The sequence below is a fragment of the Puma concolor genome, chromosome B3 (assembly GCF_028749965.1).
Source record: "Puma concolor isolate L17-30 chromosome B3, mPumCon1.1.hap2, whole genome shotgun sequence".
In the NCBI taxonomy this organism is placed as follows: Eukaryota; Metazoa; Chordata; class Mammalia; order Carnivora; family Felidae; genus Puma; species Puma concolor.
This window is the reverse complement of record NC_141672.1, coordinates 58862726-58889705: the sequence shown is the minus strand read 5'-3', so window position 1 is coordinate 58889705 and position 26980 is coordinate 58862726. Positions and strand designations below refer to the sequence as shown.

General features: G+C 32.7%; 1 long non-coding RNA gene across 4 annotated transcripts in view; it reads right to left on the bottom strand.

Moving 5' to 3' along the window:
• LOC147579991 (uncharacterized) overlaps nucleotides 1–26980 on the bottom strand; it is an 82780-nt gene that overhangs the window by 5991 nt on the left and 49809 nt on the right. For 3 of the 4 annotated variants that reach the window (XR_015252405.1, XR_015252399.1, XR_015252398.1), the window contains one exon: nucleotides 26157–26204. The exons of the other annotated variant lie outside the window; for it this stretch is intronic. This is a non-coding gene — a long non-coding RNA (uncharacterized LOC147579991). The remainder of the gene's footprint in view (nucleotides 1–26156; nucleotides 26205–26980) is intronic. 4 annotated transcript variants of the gene reach the window in all.

Here is a 26980-nt window from a genome sequence, read left to right as displayed (position 1 = left end):
ATATTGTGTTACCTATCTTTACTGGCATAAGCAGAAAAATTAAGTCTATTTTACTGTCCTGAATTTAAGATAGTCTCTAAATTTATGGAATTATTTCAATGATTATTTGAATATCCAAAATATATCATAAGCTTCCAAACTGATAGTTTTGTAATGCATTATATCATCCAAATCATTCTCTGTGCAGTTTTCTAGGCTTTATGGAGGGGCCTCACTGACCAAAGTGGGGGAAGCTGAATGAAAGCAATATTAGGAAGCCTCAAAATTTAGCCCATGGCCTTTTTTATATGACCTCCATGGTCAGAATATGTTATTATATAACCATAAATTGATAATTGTCAAAAATAATGCTCCATGACAAATTAAAGTTTTATTTTACTCCAATTTCAGTGTCCATAAATAAATTTTTTTGGAACATGGCCACTCTCCTTCATTTACTTATTGTCAAGGTTGCTTTCACTGTACAATGGCCAAGTAGAGTAGTTGAAAGAGAGACCATATTATGGTCTGCAAAACTATTTACTATCTGGCCTTGTAAATATTTCCTGCCCCCTGAAACGTGTCATTTTGGCATATATTTACTTATGTTCTGGGAATTTATACATTAATTTGTTAAAAAACAATGTTCGGAGGCTCATTGATTTTAAGACATCTTGAAAAATGCTGTATTATTTGTATATGTATTATTTGGTCTTCATACGAATCCTTGTGACATTGGCATAATTTGACTTTATCTATAAGGAAAACTTGTCAAATGGTATACCAAATGTTTGTGGCTAATAAGTGTCAGAGTAGTCATAGTAGCTAGACATCCCTAATCAGAATCCTGTCCTAAATCCTTCAATATGTGTAAAAACAAAACACCAACCATATTATTTTGATCTGATTAATCTCTTATTTTGCCTACCATAATGTGAAAGAATAGGTAAATAGCATCCAAATTTTACTATATAAATTTGCTTCTGGTTAAATAGGAGGATTTACAGAACAATAGAAAAGTTTCTCTTAAACATTTACCAGAAACTGAAGTAACAATTTGGAGACTTTTAAATTATAAATTTATATTCAATATTAAATTATAAATGTCCCTGGATACTTACCATTCTCATTTACTCACAACTCAGAACTAAATGGGTCTAATCAAATTATTTTTTCTCTAACAACTGAAACAAACTGAAGAATGTGCAAGGAATGTGAGAGGAAAACTGATCTGAAAAATCTCTACAATGTATAATGTTTTATGTCCAGTCAGTCCAATTATCAGTTTTCTTACTGATCAGAAAAAATAGGTTAGAAGAGACTCTATGTGGTAAATTATACCTTACCATTATTTGTTTTGAGATAAACTATTGCTTTTGTTAATACTTCAAGGAGTTTCTCTACCAGATGCCATTATAAAACAACACAATTAGAAAAAGAAGTAATTTGGGGCACCTGGGTGGTTCAGTTGGTTAAGTGTCCAACTTCAGCTCAGGGCATGATCTCACAGTCCATGAGTTGGAGCCCCGTGTCAGGCTCTGTGTTGACAGCCGAGATCCTGGAGCCTGCTTCTGATTCTGTATCTCCTTCTCTCTCTCTGCCCCTCCCCTGCTCATGCTCTCTCTCTTTCTCTGTCTCTCTCTCTCAAAAATAAATAAATATTAATTTTTTTAATAAAAAATTAATTTATTAATTAAAAAAGAAACAGAAGTCATTCATTATGTCAAAACTCAGCTAGCATTCTGATACAACTTAATATTTAATAAATTATGTTATTCTGAAACAAGAAACATATGTATCTGTTATCAGAGTCTCACCAGACTTAAAGATGTAAATTTTGTTTCCATTCTAAAGGTACAGCACATAATAAATGTTTTTTTTAAAAAAAGTTCTTGGAAGTCAAACATCTAGGTTATATATTGAATAAATTTATGGAAATCTCCAAAATTATAAAGTAGCAATTTATTATCTTGATGAAAGTTTTCCAGAAGGAAAAAACTCTCTACCATACTTAAATTAATATATAATTAGTATGGCAATTTTTTTTTCTTTCCCTGATTTTTCATTTTCACCTTTTATGGTGTTTTGAAGGCATACAAAGATGAAGAATACTGTCAAATTTGTAATTTCATGAGCTTGGGTTACTCACTAAGCTGTTCAGCTTTGATAGCTCTGGATACTGTAGAAAACATTCCTCTTTATTTGTTTCCTACAAAAATATTTATTTTCAGGTTTTTAGAAAACCAAAGTACACTACACAATTCACTTTCAGCTTACACGCAAAAAGAAAGACTCATAATGAAAAATTTTTAACTGTTTCATTTTAATGCATTAGGGGAGAAACTGTCTAGTTCTGATTGACTTTTTGGCTATTTTTTTGTTTCAGAATAATACGCTGTGAGAAATGTTCAAGGAAAGATATTTCTCTAAACAGACACATCTATAGACAGATAATTGTATGGATAGATAATAATCACTGAAAGATTAAATATAAAAATAGGGAAATAGAGTGCTATAGTATCAACACATACTTTACAAAGAATTCATTTAAAAATTCAGGCTCTACTAAAAATTACGTATTCTCTATAATATACCATTCTAATTTATATAATACTGATTTCATAGGAACTATTTTATAATTCTGTAAATTACAGATATCTGGTGGTTATGTAACACTACTGTTTCTTATAGATAAATTCTTTTCTACATAAATTCTGCCCTTTCTGATGGAGTTTCAGTGGAGTTATTTCTTCCTTGGAAGAATCCAGTCCTGTGTCCATTTTCACACTTATTTAAATATTCCTGTTCTGTAAGTATATTTCTCAATTCTCCTTTGAACCTGTTAAATTATTTGCTTTACTCCTTCATTATAGTTAAATAAAATATTTAATATATGTTCATTTATAATTTGTACAATAATTATGATTTTAGTTTTTTTTAAACTGATAATTAATAGTTTTGAAGGTTTTCCATGTGATGCCCATTAGGTCACCTAACAGAACTAAGTAAATTTCATTATCAGAGAGGTGCACCTAATGACAATTTAAGGTCCGTTGAGTCTTTTGTTGGGTCCGAGGGAATACAGAAAGTTAAGAGAAATTTACTATGTTTTTTTTAATTTTATTTTTCTATCCTACCACTTTTGCATTACATATTTTGTTTTTAATTTTATATTAGGCTTATTAGCAGCCAATAATCATTGCAAGCAGCAATAGGTGATCAATTGATCTTAAATATGATCATTTGACGATCTCTGACATTTGATTAAAATTTATGGCTGTCTATTCTCTGTTGGATGAGAGATTAGGTAGAATCTAGTTTGTAAGGATTTTCCTGTTTCTTTCTTTACCCATTTGGAGCGCTATTTACTGTTCTGTTCACAAGAACTATTTTTGATATCTGGACCAGAGAAGGTTTTTTTGTTGTTGTTTCTGTGTTTATTCTTGATCCGTGGCTTAAATTTGTTGACACTGTAAACCCCTTTTCTGTGTGTCTGTTTGTTTATATATCTGTAATTCAGCAAGGCTTTTAATTAGATGAATAACATTTTCATAGCTCTGGATGTTATTAACAAATTATAGTGTCTCTTAAATTAAAGGGACATGCACAGAGAGGAATGTACTTTGAAGATAACAGTGATAGCAATAACACATCATTTTCAGGGGAAACTACCAATTGGGCATGCAGTGCCAGTAATACGCTGTTAATGGTGCTAGTTTTGGTAGTGTTTTACTTACCACACATCTGCTGTGATATCTTGATTGAAATTTAATCTCTGACCCTTCATTAATTGAAACCTATTTTCCTACTTCACTTGAGAACCCTTTTTAGCTACAATTAATTTTTTTCAGACATTTCCTTCTTGCTTGATTTTTATTTTTTATTTTTCATTTTTATTTTTGGCATTTGTTCATGCTGCCGAAAAACAAATCAATAGGACAGTGGTTAGAATTATGAGCAATACTAGCAGATAGGCTTTTGGCAAAAAATGGCAACAATCCTTTCTATGATTACAAGCTCTCTTTAAAAGCTCTTCAGAATTTCTTTTTGTCTTTGCCTTTCAATAGTTTCTCTTTTTTTTTTTTTAATTTTTTTTTCAACGTTTATTTATTTTTGGGACAGAGAGAGACAGAGCATGAACGGGCAAGGGGCAGAGAGAGAGGGAGACACAGAATCGGAAACAGGCTCCAGGTTCTGAGCCATCAGCCCAGAGCCCGACGCGGGGCTCGAACTCCCGGACCGCGAGATCGTGACCTGGCTGAAGTCGGACGCTTAACCGACTGCGCCACCCAGGCGCCCCTTTCAATAGTTTCTCTATGATGTATCAAGTTATGCTTCTCTTGCATTTACCCTATTTGAGATTCATTGGCCTAAATGTGGTTGAAATAGCTGGAAAGACTGTTTTCCTTCAGGGTTTTTTACTTTTCCTATTGTTATTCAAGACATAATTTTACAATAATAACCCAAACAATTTTTTGTGAAAGTATGAGTTTGGAAATAAGGCCATGCAAGGATGTTGAGTAGCCAAAGTATTGAACTAAAGCACACGACTACCTGGCTTTTTCAGCTACCTGGCTCCTATGAGCTCTTTCCACCTTAGAGATGTCTCCATGAAAGAAACCCAGTGGGAAGCAAACTACAGACTTCCTCTGGAGCTAAAAAGTGTCATCTTGCTTTCTCCTAGCCTTCTCAAGCTCATACACTTTTAATATCACATCTAAACCACAGTCCCACGTCCTTTTCTTGGGATTCTGATTATTGTCTTCTGAAGGACTAGTTAATTTTAAATCCCTAAATCTGGGCCTTATCTTTGTAGGATCCCATCACTATGGTTGGGCTAAACATTTGTTTTGGACCGAGATGGTCTGATATGCACAAGACTTCAAGGACTCAAAAGACTAACCTTTTTTTTTTTTTTTTAAATGATTGTGTTGCTATTGAGAGAAAACTAATTTCCAGTTTAATAGATACAGGAAAGTTTATTAGATGTTTCCAAAAGAGTATGAACCATGAAGTTAACTCATTTTGATTAACCAGTTCACATATTTCCCAATAATGCAATGTGTCATAACAGATAAATCATACACTATTTTTATAATGTTTCCTTCATTTATGGTGATATTTCAAGAAATATATCAAGGTTAACATTTGATTGACCTCTGCTGCTTTGTATGATTACTCAGTGTCTGAATATCATTATAAAGACAACTTTAAAAGCCTCCTATCTTAGATGCAGAGTGCTGTTGTCAATACAGGATACAGCTGAGGGTTCACCTCAGCTATAAAGACCCAAACAAAATTTATCCAAGATGTAACACATCAGAATCTTAAAGCCATGCATTTCAAACTAAAAGTAAAATTACATGGAGGAAAAACAACAACTCTCAAAAAGATAATTTAACAGCATCTTATTATATCAATATTCCAAATTGGAATTTATAACTAAAATTATTCCGTGTCATTCTCTGTGCACATATCAGGAAGTAGACAATGATTTTTTATCTATTGATAATATTAAAATTTGTGAACAAGGGAGTTCTTGAAAGTTTCTTTTGCATTGTTTTTATTGAGATGAAACTGACATAATTGTAACCATTAAAATCTTGTTTATTTATTTATTTTCAGAGAGAGTGGAGGATGGGCAGAGGTAGAGGGACAGAGAAAATCCCAAGCAGGCTCCCTTGCTGTTATCACAGAGCCTGATGTGGGGCTTAATCCCCCAAACCCGTGAAATCATGAGTCAAAATCAAGAGTTGGATGCTTAACCTACTGAGCCACCCAGGTGCCCTTAATTATAATCATTTTAAAGTGAACTGTTCAGTAGCTTTTTAGTGTGTTCAAAATGATGTGCAATCACCACCTCTCTCTATTTCCAAAACATTTTCATGGCCCCCAAATCCCCCCTTAATGGCTTAACCTATTTTACTTACAGTTGCAAAAACAAAAAAAAATATGTGGCAATAATTATATAGGAAGGAGCAGGCACTCTCACATCTCTTCCTAGCAAAGCTTGTGTCCACTCAAAGTAAATTCACTCCAGATCTCAGTATCCATTGCAAGGGGAAAACATATCCAGGTCTGTCCCAGGTATCCAAGTCTGTTGAGAATTTGCACTAACCTCACATGTATTCTCCAAAATAAAACAACACTTGGATGTGCATATGATGTTCTCCTGAATTTCCACAAAGGCAGAAAATGTTCTTTTAAAAGCAAAATTTATTTGAAAAAGCATTTTCATCTTCTGGGAAATAAATTGATCTCACACAAGGAGGATAATTGTATAGAATTTTATCCAAGGTGTTATAAAACTGTTTTACCTATTATTGTCACAAGTCTTAGGTTTAAAAACTATTGGGGGCACCTGGGTGGCTCAGTTGGTTAAGCATACAACTCTTGGTTTCGGCTCAGGTCATGATCTCATGGTTCATGGGTTCAAGCCCCACATCGGGCTCTGTGCTGATGGCACAGAGCCTGCTTGGGATTCTTCTCCCTCTCTCTCTGCCCTTCCCCTGCTTGGTCTCTATCTCTCTCTCTCTCAAAAATAAATAAACAAACATTTTAAAAAGTTTTAAAAAGTATTGCATTGATTATTTAATTTTTACTATATTATGGTGTTTTCATTCAAGGTAAGTCTCCATCAATAGAGGCACAGCATAAGATGTGTCCTAACACTAAAAGTAGAAAATGTGGAGATGGGGTTAATACAACACAGGGTATATATTATCTCAGGATACCTTAACACTGCAATAACACAGCGTCATTACTTCCACTTAGGGGTGAGGAAACTTAAACTCAGAAAAGTGCTATGACATGAACAAAGCAGCAAAACCAGTAAATCAAAGAACTGGGATTCAAATCTCTATATAAGTACACGATCCCCAGTTCCTACTTCCTGTAGTATACATATTTTTACCTATCTGTTAGCATAGTCATGGGGGCTGTGTAAAGGGGTACCGTGTGTATAGTTATTTAATGTCTTCTTCCTTTACTTTTATAACATATAAGGATTTTTACTTGGAACACTACAGGAAAATTAATTCAAATGGCTTATAATATTTAAAGATATATCTAAAAGTATGAAAAAATAACCAGAAAAACACCATTTCTTATTCTCTATTTCTTTCCTCCCTTCAAAAACTCTATAATAGGAAAATAAGTTTGAGGCTGCACAGTTAACCCTATTGTGTATAAAAGATGGTTTAAATAAAGAGAAACTTTATCAGACTGAAATAATATTTTCAGAAGCATCTTTGGTAATTCCCTCTGATTTTTATATAATCTTTTCTTTCTCAAAATTGACTAAAATTTTATTTAAGACATTTCAACTGGTAACTAAGATTAAATCAATATTTAATAAAACGTAATGTATCTTTGTAAACAAAGTATCTAAATACACTGTATAGAAAATATAGATCTTCCATTCAACTGGTTTTGAAAGAAATGAAAAGAGTAGAAGAACATTTTTCCTATCCTTCGCCTGAGAAAACCTAGCAGTGGATGGATACACTTTAAAGTCTGGTATCTTAGGTAACAAAAGAGTAACACTTCATCACTGTCTCCGAGAGAGGGGAGAAAAACAAAATGTATACCCTTTTCAGGATCAATACCTTTGCAAAATACTAATTTTTCTTCTAATGTCATAAATCATGTAAGCAGAATGAATTATATTCTTGCTTGTACCATTTATCTACTTAACTCTATAGTCTTTGTTTTGTTTTGTTTTCTTTTCTTTTCATGTGTGAATTGTCTTGGTTTACCCAAGATTTATCCCTCACATATGTTCAACAGGACAAAAAAATTCTATCACTTTTGGATAAGTTATATTAGAACATATTGAATACTTCAGTTGAACGACAAATTCAGATCATACTGGCAGACAAGCAAAACTGGGAAAGTATTGAGTTATATAGTGTCAGATAGATGCTCAAAATAGCCAAAGTAAAACCCATGAATCACTAAAACAGTAACTAGTTAAAATTTGTTGTGCACCCACCTAAAAGACAGTTTGTAATCCAAGAACAGTCAAACCAGAATGTGAAATGAGACTCAGTAGTGTATACGTTATAAAGCAGCTTATGTAGTGAGAAAGCTGTGACTGTTAACCTGTCTCAGTGACTGGCTGCAATGTTACAATTTTCAGTGGTTACCACATATCAACCTCGGGAAATAGTTCAAGTTTTGTTTATCATTTCCAGAAGCACAAGCAAGAAATGATCCAGGTCAAGTTGGCTTTGTAAAATAAACTAAATTAAGCTTTGTTTGTATGATTAAACTGTGTTTGTCTGTTCAGGAAATTTTCAAGGCTAGTCTCTGTTTCTGATGTTAACAATAGTAGGAGAAGCATTCAGAGACTTGTTTGTAGAAGTATTCATTTATACTGCCATTAAAACCTAAGACAAATTAATAATGCAAATATTTTAAGATAAGACTTACATCATTTTAATTAGAGTTTTTTATAGAAACTTTTTGAGGAATTATTTCATAATATAATTCTTTATAATGGTTGGGACTAGTACTTCAATAATAATGAAGTTTAATTTTAACGAAGCCTATATATCTGATATAATAAACCACAGAGATAACTTTTTTTAACCACAGAGATAACTGGAAGCATGTAGATGAAAAACAGTAAATCTCTCAATTAAATAAAGTTTCCTAGGAAACTTTAACATGTCTTGAAATTTACCTACTCCAATAGTAAAGATTCCAACAAGAGAACTATAATTTCATCTATGATTATAAGTTATTATTATAAGTTCTATGATGTTGTTTACACAAAGAAAAACATGAATTTAAAAGTAGGCCTAAGAAGAAAGGTAATATTAATTATATATGGAAGAAGCCTACATATTGAGAAGCAGTAACTAAATATACACAAAAATAGACTGCAGAGTTGCCAACACATAAGATCAATATTTTTTTCTCATAAAAGAACTTGAGATTGCCCCACAATGCAACAAAGACTATGGAACAACTTGGAAGCGATTTTGCTTTGGGAGACTTTTAGGGCATATATGAAAATTTGTGTCAGAAAATGCTAATTAAAACCTGTCCCTCTGTCAGGAGGCACCGTCACACACACTAATAAAAATGATGTAAGAAACCACCATACGTTTGACTGTTACAAATGTCCCTGATATGTACATAGAGCCTGTAATCTATCTCTGTGGCATTAATCCTATGACCTTTCAGAAATTTAATTTATTTTCCCTTTTAAAGGTACCCTGCAAGGAAACACCTAATAACTTAGCTTTATTGCATACCTGGACTTTACCTAGATGTCCTCATGTGTGGAGGAAGTCTAACCATAATTTTAGTCTAGTTCAGAGAACAACGAACAATAGTAGCTGTTCAATGAGCTGTGAAAATCAATGAGGCAAACTATCTTTTAATTCTAAATTGATTTTCCCTGCCAATTAATTCCTATTTGGTTACTCATTATTAGTCATTTTGTTTAAGTTCTATTACACTTAATTTGTCACTTTTTCCATGAGTGTCCCAAGTGACAGGAATTGACTTTCTGAAACCTGTTATCTTTAAGAATAGTTTTACTAAAATATAAAAGAGAAAAAAATAAAGATACTCATGATGATTAAAATTAAAATCTAAATTGTGAAATTTATGGAAACAACATAAAAAATATTGCCTTAAAAACAATTAGTGTGAATAGTTTTAGATTTAGCTCTGTTTTTATTTAAAAAGATTGAATACCAATATATTGTAAACAGATGGCTTAGAAGTGAATATCTGTCTATATTCTAATTAAATAGTTTACTATCCTAATTTCTGGAAAGAAAAATCTTGTTTTTAAGTTTATTTATTTATTTTGAGGTGGGGAGGGGCAGAGAGAGAGGGAGAGAGAGAATCTGTACTGTCAGCACAGAGCCTGATGCTGGTCCCCTTCTCGTGAACCATGAAGTCGAAATCAAGAGTTCATCACTTAACCGACTGAGCCACCCAGGAAGGCCTTGGAAAGAAAAATCTTAATAGTAAAGTTAGGTTTAATTTTATGTGACTTTAACCATCATCAAAGAAATAAAAACAATTGTGAATATTAGCAAACAAATTTACAACTTTTACATGTTAGAAAAATTTGGCACTTTCTTAAAATATTACTCATACAATTATAAAATCCAACAATTGCAGTTTAGGGCATTTATGTCAGAGACCTAAAAACATGACCACACAAAAAATCTATACACAAATGTCCACAACTTTATTTGTAATAATTGAAAATTGCAGTCAGTCACCATTTCCTTCAACAGGGAAATGCTAAATTGTGGTACACACATAATCCTGAAATGTACTTGGCAATAAAAAGGGAGGAATTATTGATACACACAACTTCTTGGATGGATCCCAAGAAGATTTTGCTGAATGGAAAAAGAAGATAATTGCAAAAGATTTCATACTGTTTAATACATTTATATTTATATAGCATTTTTGAAGACAGAATTTGGAAGTAGAGGACAGATTAATGATTGCCAAAAATTAGGTATTGGCACAGATGGGAAGGGAGTGGATATATTTATAAAATAGGTCTTTGCTAAGAATACCAATCATGATAGTTGATATACAAACATGTACATGTTAAAAAAATTATATGGAATGCAATAGAGTTACACACATACGTGCATATGTGTAAAATGGGGAAATCTGAATAAGATTGGATGATTGTATTGATATCAATATCCTGGTGGTGATATTAAAATACAGTTAGCCAAATTTTACAATTAAGGGAAAATGTGTAAAGTGCACAACAGTTCTATTATTTCCTACAACTTCAAGTGAATTTACATGATCTCAACACAAATTTCAATTAAAAAATGCAAAATCAAAAGGCATTGAAAATATAGGGAAATAAGTGAGATATAAGTTGTTGCTTATCAGATAGAAAAGGTTAAAATGATTGGCAATGTTTTTTATAGGGAAATGTGTGATGATAGTAACATTTTAGCAATGTATTCTTGTCTATCATTTTGTCAGTAGTTGAAAGGATAATGAAACCTAGTGCTGAGGAAGATGTAGAATATTGATAGTCTTATAAACCATTTGTAAAAACTAAATAAATAAAATAAACCATTTGTGAGAGTAGAAAATAGTGAGGGGCTTATCTATACATATATTAGTAAACAAAAGATTAAAATATGTTTGTGGTTTCCTCCGTCATTTCCAGCTTTAGGAATCTTAAAAAAGGATATACATATAAGTACATGCCATGCAATTGGGAGTTCAAATATTTGTTGCAGTCTTTCTCCAACAGTACCATATGGAGCCATATGATAATTTCATTTCATATTTAATTGCCTTTAAATATGGTTAAATATTAGCATTTTTGTTATGGTTGGTCATATATAGAATTATAATAATTAAAAATTGAAATACACACAAATTAAATACCTTTCAAGTTGTGTATATACAAATAATATAACAAATGTGTCATGTAATGCTGTATAGACACTTAAAAGAATGACTTATATGAGTTAGAACTTTCTGAACTTTATTAATGAAAATACTCCTAAGATATATTAAGTAAATAAATGAAGTTGCAAAACAGTGCATACGTAATTATCACAAGTAGATTAAAAAAAAAAAAAAAAAAAAAAAAAAAAAGAAAGACTGGAGATACATGGACCAAACTATTATGAGTAGTTTCCGCTTGGGGCTGAGGAGAATTGTGAGGTCTGAATAAAAGAGGAGTTTTACATTTCATTCCCTCTCCCTCTCTGCTTATTGATTAAATATTTGCAGTCAATGTGATTGAATGCTGTTTACTCTTATACTAATACATATTAATACATTTCCCCTTTACTCAGAAATAGATGTCTGAGTTTAATTTTGAAAGAAAAATTTTAAATATTTATAATGTTATACTATTATAGTTTTCAAAAGCAAAAAAAGAAACTCAATGGGATTCATTAGATAGTTTTATTTGAATCGCTAAGGTGAATTATTTTGAAGCTATAAAAAATCATGTAAAAGAAAAGAATTCTACTGAGTCAAATAAAAGAAAAAAATCTATAAAATTTTAAAAGCATAACTGATTTTTTTGGAAATATACTCGTGTGTGTGTGTTTTGTTTTGTTTTGTTTTGTTTTGTTGTAAAGTAGTGAACCCTTACTATGTTTTTGCTACCTAGCCTAAATCCTAAAATAAGATTCTGACCCAATTCTGTAAGTCATAAGTGGTCTGTATACTCCTTTTCTTTTCCTTGATGTTCTAGTCTGTGATCTTGATCTTTTGTTCAATGACACTAAGATGAAAAAAATTCTGTATATATTATTCAGAGAATCAACCGCAATCTGAAGTCTCGTAAAAGAGATGACTGATACCAGGTGCTGTGGAGCTTGCTGGGGCAGAAGACAGCAGTTTTCCTGTGAAATTTTCCAAACCAGACTGTGGGTTATGTTCCTATGTTCTTTGAGATATAACCTCTCTCAGTGCCTAACCAATTTCCTGAATTACCAACATTTATGTTGCATTTATGATCTCCTCCATATCTTTCCAATAAGATGCTTTCTGCTTACGTTTTTCAGAATCTGTTCCAGTTGTTTAAAACCAGACCCACCAGAAAGCAAACAAAATGTCCATTTAAAAAAAATGACTGGGAGAACTTATACTAAAATCCTTACAAGAATTCTTGAAGACTCTAGTATGAAGTATTTCGGATTTTGAGGTGTTACTTTGGTTGTAGCTTTTATTTCTTTTTAAGTGTTTTTATTGAATCTACATGTTTTTGAATTTGATTCAAAATATGATTCAACGTATCTATGGCATTACCTAATAGGAATTATTTTCACATTTAAATGTTGCTTTGCTCTTCAATACTTCTTAGAATTCCACCACCCTGTCTGTCTGTATCTCTCCTGATTTTCTGAGAATACTAGCTCAGAATACTAGTTGTATATTTGGGAATCGGCTAGCTGCTACTAATGAAAAAAAATCTCTTTGGCTTAAAACAACAGAAGTTTACTTCCTGTTCATCTTATGATGTCCAGGTCAATTAGGCTGAATATAATCCATGAGATACTCATGCCGATGGATGTTCCATCTCAACAGGGCTACCACAGCAGGGGAAGAGAAAATAGGAAATTAAAATTTCATTTATTTTGAGTGAACAGATAAAATTACATGGCCACAGCTCACTCATAGTGGATAGAAAAGTGTAATAATTCCCCTAATTCTCCAGAAGAAAACTGATATTCCTTTAGAAAAAGTTTTAATGTATGCCATATTAGACAATTGCAGAATTAACCACTAAATTTCCTGCTAACAGGTTATAATTATATTCATACAATGATTAGAAATTCCCAAATCATTAGTTTGCTTTGATAGATAAGTGTAAGTCTAACTTGATCTAATATAACTTTCTTGGATTTTGATAGGCTGGAAGAGTAAAGATTTGAACTACTTGGTGGCATAATTTCTCTTTGTTGCTGTAAAGAATAACTGGTTTGTTTACAAATATCATAACTTAGGATGTAGAATATATTTCACATACGTCTGTTTCTTTCAGAATATTATTTTGGAATGTGAAGTGAGTTTTCTGAGACTTGAAATCATCTCTGAGGCAAGGCATACCTGATGTGATGATTCTCTCTATTTGAAGTCACTGGTTCAGTTAGAGTCATTCTAAAATTTGGCTTTTCGATTTATGTAGGTATAGGCTTCAATTGTCACCGTGAAGAAGATAAAAGTAAAGTTTAACAACACCACTTGCATCAGAATAGGACTATGCTACAGTAAATATGTTTATGAACAAATGAATTCACAAACCCCAAAAGAGAGTTTATCATATTTCAAGCTTAATATGCTAGTATTTGCTAATAACAAGACTGCATTCTTACCAACATAACTATATTGTCACTTCACAAAGAGGTATGGTATTTTCTCTTCAAATTCTCTTCAAATTATTCTTCTCCCCTCACTTTCCATATTTAGTTTTATTATATTCTAAGGATGTGTCACTCCTGAGGAAAATTATGTGCATGTCTACATATTGTGTATATGTATGATACAATATGTGTGTCTGTGTGTGTTTGTATGTATATACAAAATATGGAGGTCAGAGGCACTTGGATGGCTCGGGCTGCTGAGTGTCAGACTTGATTTCGGCTCAGGTCACGATCCCAGGGTTGTGGGATTGAGCCCTATGGTAGGCCCTGCACTGAGTGTGGAGCCTGCTTAAAGATTTTCTCTGTCACTATGCCCTTCTCCTCTGCTCTCTCTCTCTCTCTCTCTCAAGTTAAAAAAAACGTGGAGGTCATAGTTACAAAAATGTATGAATTTCTCTGGCATATGTAAGTATGTGTTATAATCTTTTTAGAAATAATTAACACTTCAGTGATACCTCAGATATGATTTACTGAATATGACATTATCTCTTTTTCAAGGATCTAATGAATTGGGCCTTGAGTAAGTAAATAGTTTAGCTGAAAGATTATATATATTTACGTACATATGTGTGTGTGTGTACATATATATGTATATATATATATATATATATGTATATATATATATATATATGTATATATATATATATATATATACATATATATATATATATAAGTTGATATGATTTTTGTTTGTAAATCCAAAAAATGCATTCTCAATATCACTTTTATTCTAATGAGAATCTTCAGCTGGATTGAATACTTTGAGAAAGACTATCTGAGCAATTCGTTTGGTGGATAAAAGCCAAATCTTAGTTACATGCTTCAAGTGTTTAACTAACATTATTATAGTAGACTACATACACATTTAAATTTTATTTCACCATAGTGACATTGGGCAACATAACTAAAAGTAATTTCTCTTATATGAACTTATTTTACATACGCATCCATAGAAATTGTTCTTTAATGCATTCCCTACATAATGCCTCACAAGTCTGTTCCAATGGAACAGAGCAACATTTTTAAACCACAGAAAAATTAAAGTATAAAATTGATCTAAAAACATCCAAATGTCATCTATATGTTACAATATTGAACAGGGAGAGGAAAGGGTGGGCATAAACCAACAAGCTTTGGCCTCAATCTCATTGAGTCTCAAAAAATTCTCTATGGTAATTCTCAACTTTAGCTTTATGTCAAGTAGATTTTTAAAATTTACAGTTTTTTAGAATGATTATGTGATGGGCAAGTACAATAACAATATTTAATGTTACAATGTTATAATTCGATAAATAATAAACTAGTATTAATACAAATACAGAAATATTTATGTATCATTTATCATTAGATTTCAAATTAAATTTTATATTTCTGGGATGAACCACACCTGGTCACAGTGTATTATTCTTTTTTATTATGAAAGAAAGTAGATGTTCCTGAACATTGTTCATTAGTTAAGAGGTTATAGGTGGCATTGCCTAAGCCATATGCCAGTTTTAAATGGGCTTATAGTTCTTTGTTACCTAAATTCATTTATTAAAAGGACAATATAGAAAAATGGATAAGCAGTGGAAGGGAGATAGAGGAAAAAGAAGAAATTTGAGACATTTTCATCTTCTGAGTAATGTGTTCTGAAGGGAGCAGTCTCAATTGGAATCCAACTTTGAGGATGCAGGACTGGTGGGGAGGTGGCTAAGGATGCATGGTTGACAGGAGCAGGCCAGTAAGTATGATTTCAGGAGTGATGGTTTAGCTCCTGTGGTATTTGAAACAGTTGATCCCTCCTTTTCCTTGGAAAATTTTTCCTCTTTCTCAGTCATCCTGACACTACTTTATTCTGGTTTTCCTACTGCCCTGGTTGCTGGTTCTCAGTCTCCTTTGATGGATCCTTATTCTTTTTTTTTTTTTTTTTTAATTTTTTTTTCACCGTTTATTTATTTTTGGGACAGAGAGAGACAGAGCATGAACAGGGGAGGAGCAGAGAGAGAGGGAGACACAGAATCGGAAACAGGCTCCAGGCTCTGAGCCATCAGCCCAGAGCCTGACGCGGGGCTCGAACTCACGGACCGCAAGATCGTGACCTGGCTGAAGTTGGAGGCTCAACCGACTGCGCCACCCAGGCGCCCCTGATGGATCCTTATTCTTAAATGTTAGAGTCAATTTATGCATTTTTGTTGCTGTATGTGAAATAGAGCAACATTTCAAACTCTTAAGGATTATTGTATTTCTTTTTCTATATCTTATAAATGTACCCACTTGTTAAATTAGGCCATAATTTTTTTTTAAGTTGTGATATTTAGAAAGGGAGAGAGAGAATCGCAAACAGGCTCCACACTGTCAGCACAGAGCCGGATGCAGGGGCTCAATCTTGATCTCATGAATCCTGAGATCATGACCTGAGTAGAGATCAAGCATTGGACACTTAACCAACTGAGCCATCCAGGTGCCCCCATAATTGGTTTTTGTCTAATGACAATAATGAACTCTCTTTAATATGAAGTGCATTAGGCTGCTTGTGGAATATAAGTTGCTTTTCTCCTAAATTTTTTTCTCCAATTGACCCTCTAGGTAAAATTATCCACAGAATAAAAGTATTCAAAATATGCTTCCTGGTCATAATAGAATTCAATTAGAAATTGATAACAAAAAAGATCTCTGGTAATTGACTAAATATTTAGAAACTAAGTAACAAACTTATGAATAACCCATGACTCAAGAAAGATAATAAAAGAGAAATAGAAAAGTATTTAGCCAAAAGAAAAAAAATAATAACCATAACAAAATGAAAAAGAAAATATAATCATATGACCAACTCTACTGATACATAAAAAGTATTTGACAAAATCCATATTCATTTGTGATTTAAAAAAGAAAAACATTAATCTCTTCAATCAAATAAAGATATAAATATGAAAATTATATGTATTCAGTTAATTTTTGACAAAATTGCAAAGGCAATTCAATGAAGAAAGGATAATCTTTCAAAAATGGTGTTAGATTGATTGCACATCATTTTGAGACAAAATTAACTTTCATACATTATGCCATGAGGAAAATTAACTCAAAATGAGCTGGAGATTAAAGGGAAACCTAAACTATAAGACATCTCGAAAAAGGAAAAGGAGGAAAAAATCTTAGTGATCTTGGGTTGGGCAAAATTTCATGTCCAAAATCTTTTGGACGTGATGTACTTATTTTTTCAATTGTGGTTATGGTTCTGTGAGTATATAAATATGCCCAAACTTATATAATCAAATCATACTCAGCTTATTTAATGACTTGAGGTCATTTATACCTCAAGAAGAATATTATTCTGAGATGGTCCCTACAATAAGTCCTGTGCGGGGGGAGGGGGAGAAGGGAAAAAACAGCTTCTATGTGAGAGTAAATAACACCCTGGCAACTACTGGGATTTTTCAGGGGTGTGGTAAATCATGTTTTTAAGACCTAGTGAACAGACAGGATTTAGTAGATTTATAATAATGTTACTTCACGTTTGTTGCTTAAGACCTAAATTTTGAATAATATCCTGATATATACAAAACCAAAATTAGAGCTACCAACTTGGAAAAGAATATTTCTGTGCTTCAATTGAGGAATGTAGTCTGAGAGAAGAAATCTGGTTAGCTGTGATTTTTAATGTTTAAAATTCTTTTTAACTTTTATTCATTTTCGAGAGACAGAGAGAGAGACAGAATGTGAGTGGGGGAGGGGAGAGAGAGAGAGGGAGACACAGAATCTGCAGCAGGCTCCAGGCTCTGAGCTGTCAGCACAGAGCTCAATGTGGGACTCGAACTCACAGACCACAAGATCATGACCTGAGCCAAAGTCGGACACTTAACTGACTGAGCCACCAGGTGCTCCTGTGATTTTTAATATTTTAAAAGGAACATGGAAATATCATAAACTGAAATATTCTTTGGAAACATAGCAAGCTTTGTCACTTTGGGTATAGTGGTGAAAAACCTCTTATAATTAAAAAAATATATATTTTCTCTGATGGAGGCCCAAGTGATCTAGTTTTTTTTTTACTTCCGCCTTATATTAATGTAGCTTTAGAGTACATCTGCTCTAATTTATACACACATACACACAAAAAAAATCTACAGATAGAATTCCTATATAAAATGGATCTGAGTAGTAGTTCCTAAATTTTTTTATTATTACCTTGCACTGAAATGTACATGAAGAAACATAAAATAAAAAGTCAAAAGTAAAACTAACAGTTGAGCCTGTTATCTAAACCATTTCCCTATCTTTCCTGCTCTATTGTGAACAGTGCAAAATTACCAGAATGAAAAACAGTGGAAAGTTGCTATCTCAGAGCCTCTAACATGGTTCAAAAACAAAAAGGATGTACAAATAAGAAAACCAGTTCCTTTATGGCAGGTACTAATTATTATTTTTTTAAGGAAGAAAAGATTACTTTCCTAATATGAAGAGTGCTCCCCTTTTCTTTATGTACTTTCCAGCAGATAGATAAACAGAAAAACGACTGGCAGATTTGTCCTGGGAAATTTGAATTTGGGGAGCTGTGTATAAGTATCATTAGGTAAAAGCAAATTAAAAATAAGAGATTATAGATTTCCAATCCAATCTCTGAGTCAGAAAGCCAACCAGGAAGTATGAAAAAACAGTCTTATCTCTGTCCTGTGAAACCACAGGACACGGCTTGCAAATCTTCATTGTGGGGAGTCAGTTCTCCGTGGGACTCTCACGTTTCTGCCCACCATAGCAGAGACACTGATGTCCCTTTGCTACAGACTGCTTTTCCAAGGATGTTTGTAAAACAAGCAGCCCTGGGAGAGAGAGTTTTTCTTTGCTACAGAGGGTCCGTTGTTTACTATTGTTACAGTTACAATAAAGATGTTTGTTAGTTTGTTTTTCTGGAGCAAATGTTGGGCAGGTTTGCTTCCATCTCATTATAAGAGACGAGAATTTCCTAATTTTAGGGGTCATCTGCTATGTTACACACCAACTGTGTGCACACATCCATCTGGGCTCACCGGGGATTTGGGGACCATGGGAAATGGGCATGAACATGAAGCTCCTGCTGCCTGCTGTATATTAATAGACTTTTATCTCTGACCCAGGAGTCTTCTGTGTTCTGTCAGCTTGCATGAAACTCTAACAGGCTGCCTCACTAGTGTGCAAATAGGGTAAAATTCAGACTCTTCAGAGTTCTTGATATGCTTAACATGGGTATATCCATTAGAACCTCTTTCATATGGTTGTGGATATGGAAGGAGATTTAATCTACAGATAAAGAGAGGAAAACCAGGCCAAAAGGCGATGAGCACAATGTTGGTTTATAGTCATTGATCCTTGTTCCAAGTAAAACAAAACAGGAAAAGACATATACGTGCATAAAATACTTTCAAAGAAATATCTTAAAATATTAAAATAACACATATTTCTGAAAAGTATTACTGCCAGAAAATTCTGAATAATTATTTTCATATTCTTTTTGTGTCTTAATATAAAACATCTTCTATACTCAAGTATTTTATTATTTTTTAAATATTTATTTATTTATTTTTGAGAGAAACAGAGAGCATCAGAGGGGGAGGAGTGGAGAGAAAGGGAGACAGAAAATCCCGAACAGGTTCCGTGCTGTCACTGCAGAGCCAGATGCAGGGCTCAAACTCACCAGTTGTGAGGTCATGACCTAAGCTGATTCCAAGAGTCCAGTGCTTAACTGACTAAGCCACTCAGGTGCCCCGTATACACAAATACTTTAAAAATTGCTACTTACACTCATATGTTTATTATATGAATTTATAACTGAAGATGTATTCCCATAGAACAAATGTTAAGAATTGAGAAATAGAGACTTCGTTGTATAGTAGGACATAGTAGAGTTATTGATACAAATGTATGTGATAATATCAGTCAATTTGCTAAAGATGCCCAATGATTCAATATAGCTTAGCATTGTGATACTGGAAGAAGCAGCTTTATAATTCAAACAAAATGAAACTGTAAGGCAATGGAGATATTAAGTGTTGAAATCAGATACCCTATTTTTGAATATCAGAATTTCCTATCTGTGAAACCATGACAGGTTATGTAATCTATCTGACACTAACCTCAAATATAAAGGATTGTGTGGGAAACAAATTGACAATAAACAGTTTCAAACAGTTTTTGTTTGAACCAAAGTTGAGACAGATTTTAGAATGTATTTATTAGAGAATAAAATTTCTGAAGGGAGTGGGTTTTCTCTTGAGAGTGGATTTTCACTTTGGTGCCAGCTTAACACCATATAATCACAAAGGGAATTCTGGAATGTTAAAAAAATATACTTTGCATTGTTGGGATAAACCTCAATTAGTAATGACATTATTATTTTTATATTTTTGAATCAATATGCTAACATTTGGTTAAGAATTTTTGCATCTATGTTTATGAGGGGTTTTTATCTGTAGTTTTCCTTTCTTGATTTTTCTTTTTTACTTTTAATTTTGGTATGAGGATAATGCTTCCTCATAGAATATATTAGTGATTGTTCCTTCTCTTATTTCTGAAATAATTATGTGAAATTGGTATGATTTCTTCCTTTAATGCTTGGAAGAATACTCAAGTGAAGCAATGTGGGACTAAAGTTTTTGTGGGTACGTTTTAAACTACAATTCCAGTATTTTTTTTTTTTTTTTTTTTTACAGATATAGGGCTATGGAGTTATCTATTTCTCCTAGTATGAGCTTTCACAGTAGGTCTCATTCAAGGATTTTCCTTTTTATCTAATTTACTGAATTTATTGTTCTAAATTGGTGTCAAGTATAAACATGTTATTATTTAATTATCATATATGTGATTTCACTCATCTTATTTTTGATAATGGTAATAAGATTATTTATGTTTATTGATTGATTGATTGTCTGGTATGAGTGGCGGTTCTCACTGGCAGAGGGAAGAGGCAACTTTGCCTCTTTGGGGACATTTGGCAGTGTTTGAATGCTTGCAGATGCTCTTTTTTTGGTGACACGTAAAATAGTATCACTGGCATCTAGTGGGTAGAAGCAGGGATGTTTCTAAGCATCTCACAATGTACAGAACAGTTCACCCAACAAATAAATCTTGAACCCAAATACCCACGGTGCTGAGGGAGACACCAACCGCCATTTTGTATCTTCTATGTTAGTTACACCTTATGTCTGTATTATTTCCTTCTGTTTACTTTGTGCTTAATTTGAATTTCTCATATCATTATTTTCTTAAGGTGGCATCTTAGGTTATTCTTCTTTTGTGATGTTAGTGTTTAATGCGCTTCTTTTTACATTTCTTTTTAGCACTGCCTTGGCTGCATCCCGCAAATTTTGTTTGTTGGTTTACTTTGTTTTCATCCAGTTCATATGTTTTCTAATAGTCATTGCCATTCTTCCTTTGACAGTTAGGTTTGTTTTTTTTTTTAATTTAGTTTAAAAATAGTTGAGGGGTGCCTGGGTGGCTAGTCAGTTGAGCATCCGATTCTTGATTTTGAATCAGGTCACGATGGGTGGGATCCAGCCCTGCCTCGGGCTCCATGCTGAGCATAAAGCCTGCCTAAGATTCTCTCTCTCTCTCCCTCCCTCAACCCCTCTCCCCTGCTCATGCACTCTCTCTCTCTCTCTCTAAAAGAAATAAAATAATAAAATAAAAATAAAAATTACTTGAGATTTTTTAAGATATAATTTCTGTTATTGATTTATAATTTCATTCATTAAAAAAAGAAAACAAATTTTGTGTGATATAATTCTTATAGAGACTCATTTTACAGTCCATAATATGGTATATTTTGGTAAGTGATCAAATTGCATGTTGAATAATTGTGCATCCTGCTGTTGTTGAATAGAGGGATCTATAAATATTAAGAAAAGTTAATCAATAATATTGTTCAAGTCTATTATATTTTTACTGATTTTCTGTTTATTTGCACTATCAATTTTTTAGAACAAGTAATGAGGTCTCTGATAATATAAATATTTTATCTTTTCATTCTTTTATAACTTTTTACTTCTTTTAGTTCTGTTAATAGGTGTGTAAACATTTTGTTTATGTTTTTGATTTATGTCTTTTTAATTGCATCCTTAGTTATTACTATTACAAGAGTCTCTTTTTTTTTTTTTTTAATGTTTTATTTATTCTTGACAGAGAGAGCATGAGTGAGAGTGGGGCAGAGATTGTGAAGGGGACAGAGGATCCAGAGCAGGGTCCATGCTGACAGCAACCAGCCTAATGTGGGGCTCAAACCCATGAACCACGAGACCATGACCTGAACCGAAGTTGGATGCTCAACTGACTGAGCCACCCAGGCACCCCAAGGGTCTCTTTATTTTTCGTCATATTCTTTCTCTTTCTGAAATCTACCTTTCTGGTATTACTATAGCCAGTCTTTATTCTTAGTATTAGTATGACTTTTTTTTTTTTTATTGTAAGCTACTGATGCCTTTTTTTTTTTACCAATAACATGGACTACTTATGATTGCTTTTTACTTTGTTATCATCCAACCTGGCAATATTTTACTTTAGTTGTAATATTTAATTGGGGTTTAATTTACTTTTAATCCGAGTGTTGATTTGGTTATGTTTAAATCTACTTCCATTCTACTTAGGCTATCCTTTTTTTCCTTTTGGTTCTACTGTATTTTAGATGAAGTTAATATTGCTTGTGATTCCTTTTTCTTCATTACTAGCTCATTATCTTTACCTGTTTTTATTACTTGCTTTAGTTTTCGTATTTCAACTTATCAAAGGCCATATTCAATAGATATGATAGTATTTTGATACAGTATAAAATTGTACAACTTCATACTTTTCTTTCTCCCCTCCTGGCCTTCACGCTATTGGCATATATTTTCCTCTGGGTATTTTTTTTTTTCCTAGATGAATTTCACATAGGTAATAAGAAGATAGTCAACATCTACTGTGTTTTAAACATTATACATTATATTCTAGGCATGTATTCTAACTTAGTTCTCATAGTCTTGTGGGTTAAAAATCATTACTTTCATTTTTCAGATATGAAAACTGAAGTCCAAAGAGATTATACAACCTACCTAAGTCAGATATCTACTAAGTAGGGGAGATGAAAATCAAACACAGGTTTTGTATTTCTCAAACCAATGTATGTGTTTCTTATATACCACCCTTTTCAATAAGTATTTATTGAATGAACAAATGAACTTCTAAATCAATGTAATTTGAGTGAGAAAAAAATACTCTGAATTCCAAATATTTACATTTACTTTGCTTGAGAATACCTACAATTTTTCATAAGTGGAACATATCCTTTCAGCTTAAAATGATAAGCAACTAAATATAGCACCCACAATGTTCATTAATAGTATCAGTGGACATGGAAATGGTTAATTAATAAACCCAGAACCACCGGTGCTTAAAAAATAGTGGGTATTGAGTACACACACACACACACACACACACACACACACACCAGAATAGCACTATTAAGGACTGGATCTGTTTTCTCCTAAGTCTCAATGAGGAAATGGTATGTCCAGCTGTAGCCCCTTAGTCATCCCCACAGGTAAAGGACAATAAGATTTCAATAGAGTGCTGGAATTAGATACTTCAGAGATTAACAAGTGAAGCTGAAGTTTAGTACTCTGCAGAATGACATACAGGGAAGCACAGCCTATGGAGACACTACTGCTAAAGACTCTTATAGAAGCACATTTGCAAGCAGAAACTTCAAGTTTTCAAATGAGTTGTGTTCCCTCAATAGCTGTCTCTTCAGTGGAATGCTGAAAAATCGGAGAAATACATCATGAACTAAGATCATCTTGCTGCAGGAAAAATGTGAAGAATTCAAGAATGATCACAGAAACAGCCATCCAAGAAATATAAATGAAATGATTGACAAACACTTAAACATTATTTTGTGGGATTTGAATACCATTCCATAGGACAACTTCATAGCAATAACCAATAGCAAGAGGCGTGGCCAGTGAGGCAGAGTTCTCCAAGGTTGCTTGATAAAGATTGTAGTGAAAGAAAAATGAGGCAGTTTGGGGGAAGGGTGTAGGAGATGCTGATTTGCTATAATAAAATCAATGCTAATTAGCATAGTTGAAGGGAATTGGTGGACTAAGTAAAATATGAGATTTTGACTGACTTTGTAAAAATAGAAACCATGGAAGTCAAGGGATGTGAAGGAAAGATAATGCTATGAGTATCACTTTGGGAATAGAACAGTTTCCTATAATAACTGAGTTTAATGTTGTGCCATGTAAATGGATAGCTGACATTTATTGGAGATGGAAACCATGTAGATTAAGGAATTTGAAGTAGGATGATATAAATTGATGGCTGTGAGTTTTTAACTGATCTTTAGGTATACCAAACAACATAGATTTACTTATTGAATTTAGAACAGTCATTGGATAAACAAATTAAGAAGCTATAAAGAGAAATATGCATATGGATCATGAAATGGATTTGGAATCAAGGCTTTTTAGATAATAACTAGTAGTTCTACCTTGTATGAAGCATCTTAAACTTTTCCTATGTACAAGAATTGATTTTCCAGGAAATATCCAGTTCTTTAACCTCAATGTTAAACTCATTTTTTAAAATTTATTAACACCATTAAGTTATATAAAATACTATATATATCAAATGGAAATATTGAGAGAACAGTTATGATTATGGAAATATATATTTCGCATTATAAAAAACATTTTTGCAAGAACGATTTCTTTAGAACATTAGATGGATTATATATATATATGTTATGTAACTGCATATATATGTGTGTATATATGTATACATTTTTTCTTATCTTAATTGATAAAAGATATTAAAATATGATCTAGTAACTCCTCAAAGTAACATGAAGCTATAATACAAGATAAGGCAAATTCTGTATCATCTGGATTTTTTTTTCATGAGTTTCTAAACATCCTTTCAGGTGTTTAACAAGATAGCAAATCTTGTGTCTTTGTTTAACTACTTGGCTGGAAGTGGAAATGAGTGGTTTAGGGAGTTATTTCCAGGAGAAATAACTAACTGTGCCTTAAACTTGTTTTCAGATAGCAGGGTCTCTATTTTAGAGAAAGGTGGTGCAGAACTCCTGTCTGTTATATTTATAATTGGAAACACTATCTTGTGGCTTCTATCATTAATCCAAATTAGATTATTCTATCAGTTTAACAGAATTTTGCAATGGTATGTTAGCAGTTTTTCATAATAATTTGAATCTACAGTTGAGACTAGGCATTTCTTTCCACCTACTATATGACTTTGAGAACCCAGACACAAAATTTCATTTATTTCTTGTGAAGGTATTGTATAATCTGTTCCTATTTTGGGTGATTTATTTGGTTAGGGGCTTTGGATTTATTTTTAGTGTTTTACTAATCTTGATATTTACTTACCACACAATTGCTATTTAACCTTTTCCTCAGTTTTAAGTTACTTCCTCTGAAACACTTTTAATGACCTGCTATGGCTTGGTGAGTTCTATCCTATACACACTTCCTACTATACTGGAGCTGCTCACATTAAAATTGTGTCGGATCACTTTATACAGTTTTATGTTCATTTTGTAATACAATGGTAGAACTTTGAAAACAGTCAAAAGAGCAAGTCTTATAAGCAGAGTGTTTATGCACCTTGCTTTTACAGAGACAGTCTCATTTTTTAACTGTGTCTTCAACATTCCATGCATCAGCATTCCCTTTCACATTCCAAGTGTCCTAGTTTGGATAATAAATTATACATATAGTTACTCTGCTTATAAAACCTATACCCCTACCAACTACCGGAAGTTTAGTTATATAGTGGTCAGTAATAAAGATATGTGGAATTGATAAATGGATAATAGATGTTAAAATCAATGAATGAACTGACTATACTTATCCTTAATTCTATGTTTAAAATTGTATTTTGGAAAGTCTTCTTTTAAAAACTTGATCATCCACCTTACATTCATAACAGAAAAGGAAGAAGTGAATAACAGACTAAAATATCTTGAGCCAAAACTTGTGAACATTTTCATATATTACTTGGGAGAAAACTACTTCTGCAATTCATATCAAGAATGATCTATTTTCTGTTTACTTCTTTCTCTGCTTCTCTTTCTCTTTTTTAGTTACCTTCTCTGCAACTTTGATTCTTTCTTAGTGAATTGTTATTTTTCATAATTCTTCTTGATATCAGTGCAGACAAGTCTTAAAAGATCTTTATGCAGTGCCTCTGTTAAGTATAAAAATATTTCATTTATAGCTTTCAGTACTTCTTATCTATTTCTTTTTGAAGGATTTGATCATGAATTATACATACCAGCACAGTATGAAATATTCAGCTCATGTTCTTTCATTCCAGTTCAGCCTACCAAACAAAGAAAGAGTGGTTTGAACACAGAAAAGAGAAGGTCTGATAGCCATATGCCGGGAGTATTTAATAGATTTTTTTCCATCGTAAGGCCCAGATGAAATGTCCAGCATAACTGAAATTCACACACTCAGTGCAACTCATGTAAGTTATTAAATTAACTGAATCAGAAACTTGGCTTTAAGCATATAAAATACACTTCTCAAAATATGAGTTGTTTTTTTTAAGTCAGAAAAAAAGGAGTAATTATTACTCTAATAATGAATTACCATTATACAAAGCCACAGTTAGACATATTTTAGGAAATTTGGAAAAGTTAATATAGATTTATTAGGTCAATAGCTACTTTCAAATAGTAACTAAAGATGTTCACTATTTCTTTGAATTAGTAGTTGATTGGTTATTCTGTTTGGTTAGATTCTTTATAATTAAAAGTTTCCAACAATATGTGTTTCTAGTTCTAGAAAAAGTAAAGTCCTTTCCTGTTACTGAAGAATTCTGAGTTATATTGAGGAGAGTGATTTCAGGTTACTGCTGGAAAACTCTTCCTTAGGGAAAGCACAGTGTAATAATATTCTTTATTGAGCTAACTTGTCCCTCAGACAGAAAATCTTCAGTTATTTCCTTCTAGGAAACCAGTGAATTCAGGATTTGTGAGTTGTTTTTTTTTGTTTGTTTGTTTGTTTTGTTTTGTTTTTCTTAATCCAACTCAGGGGCAAATGCATTTCATTCATTAATCAAAAGTAATTTTCGGGGCACCTGGGTGGCGCAGT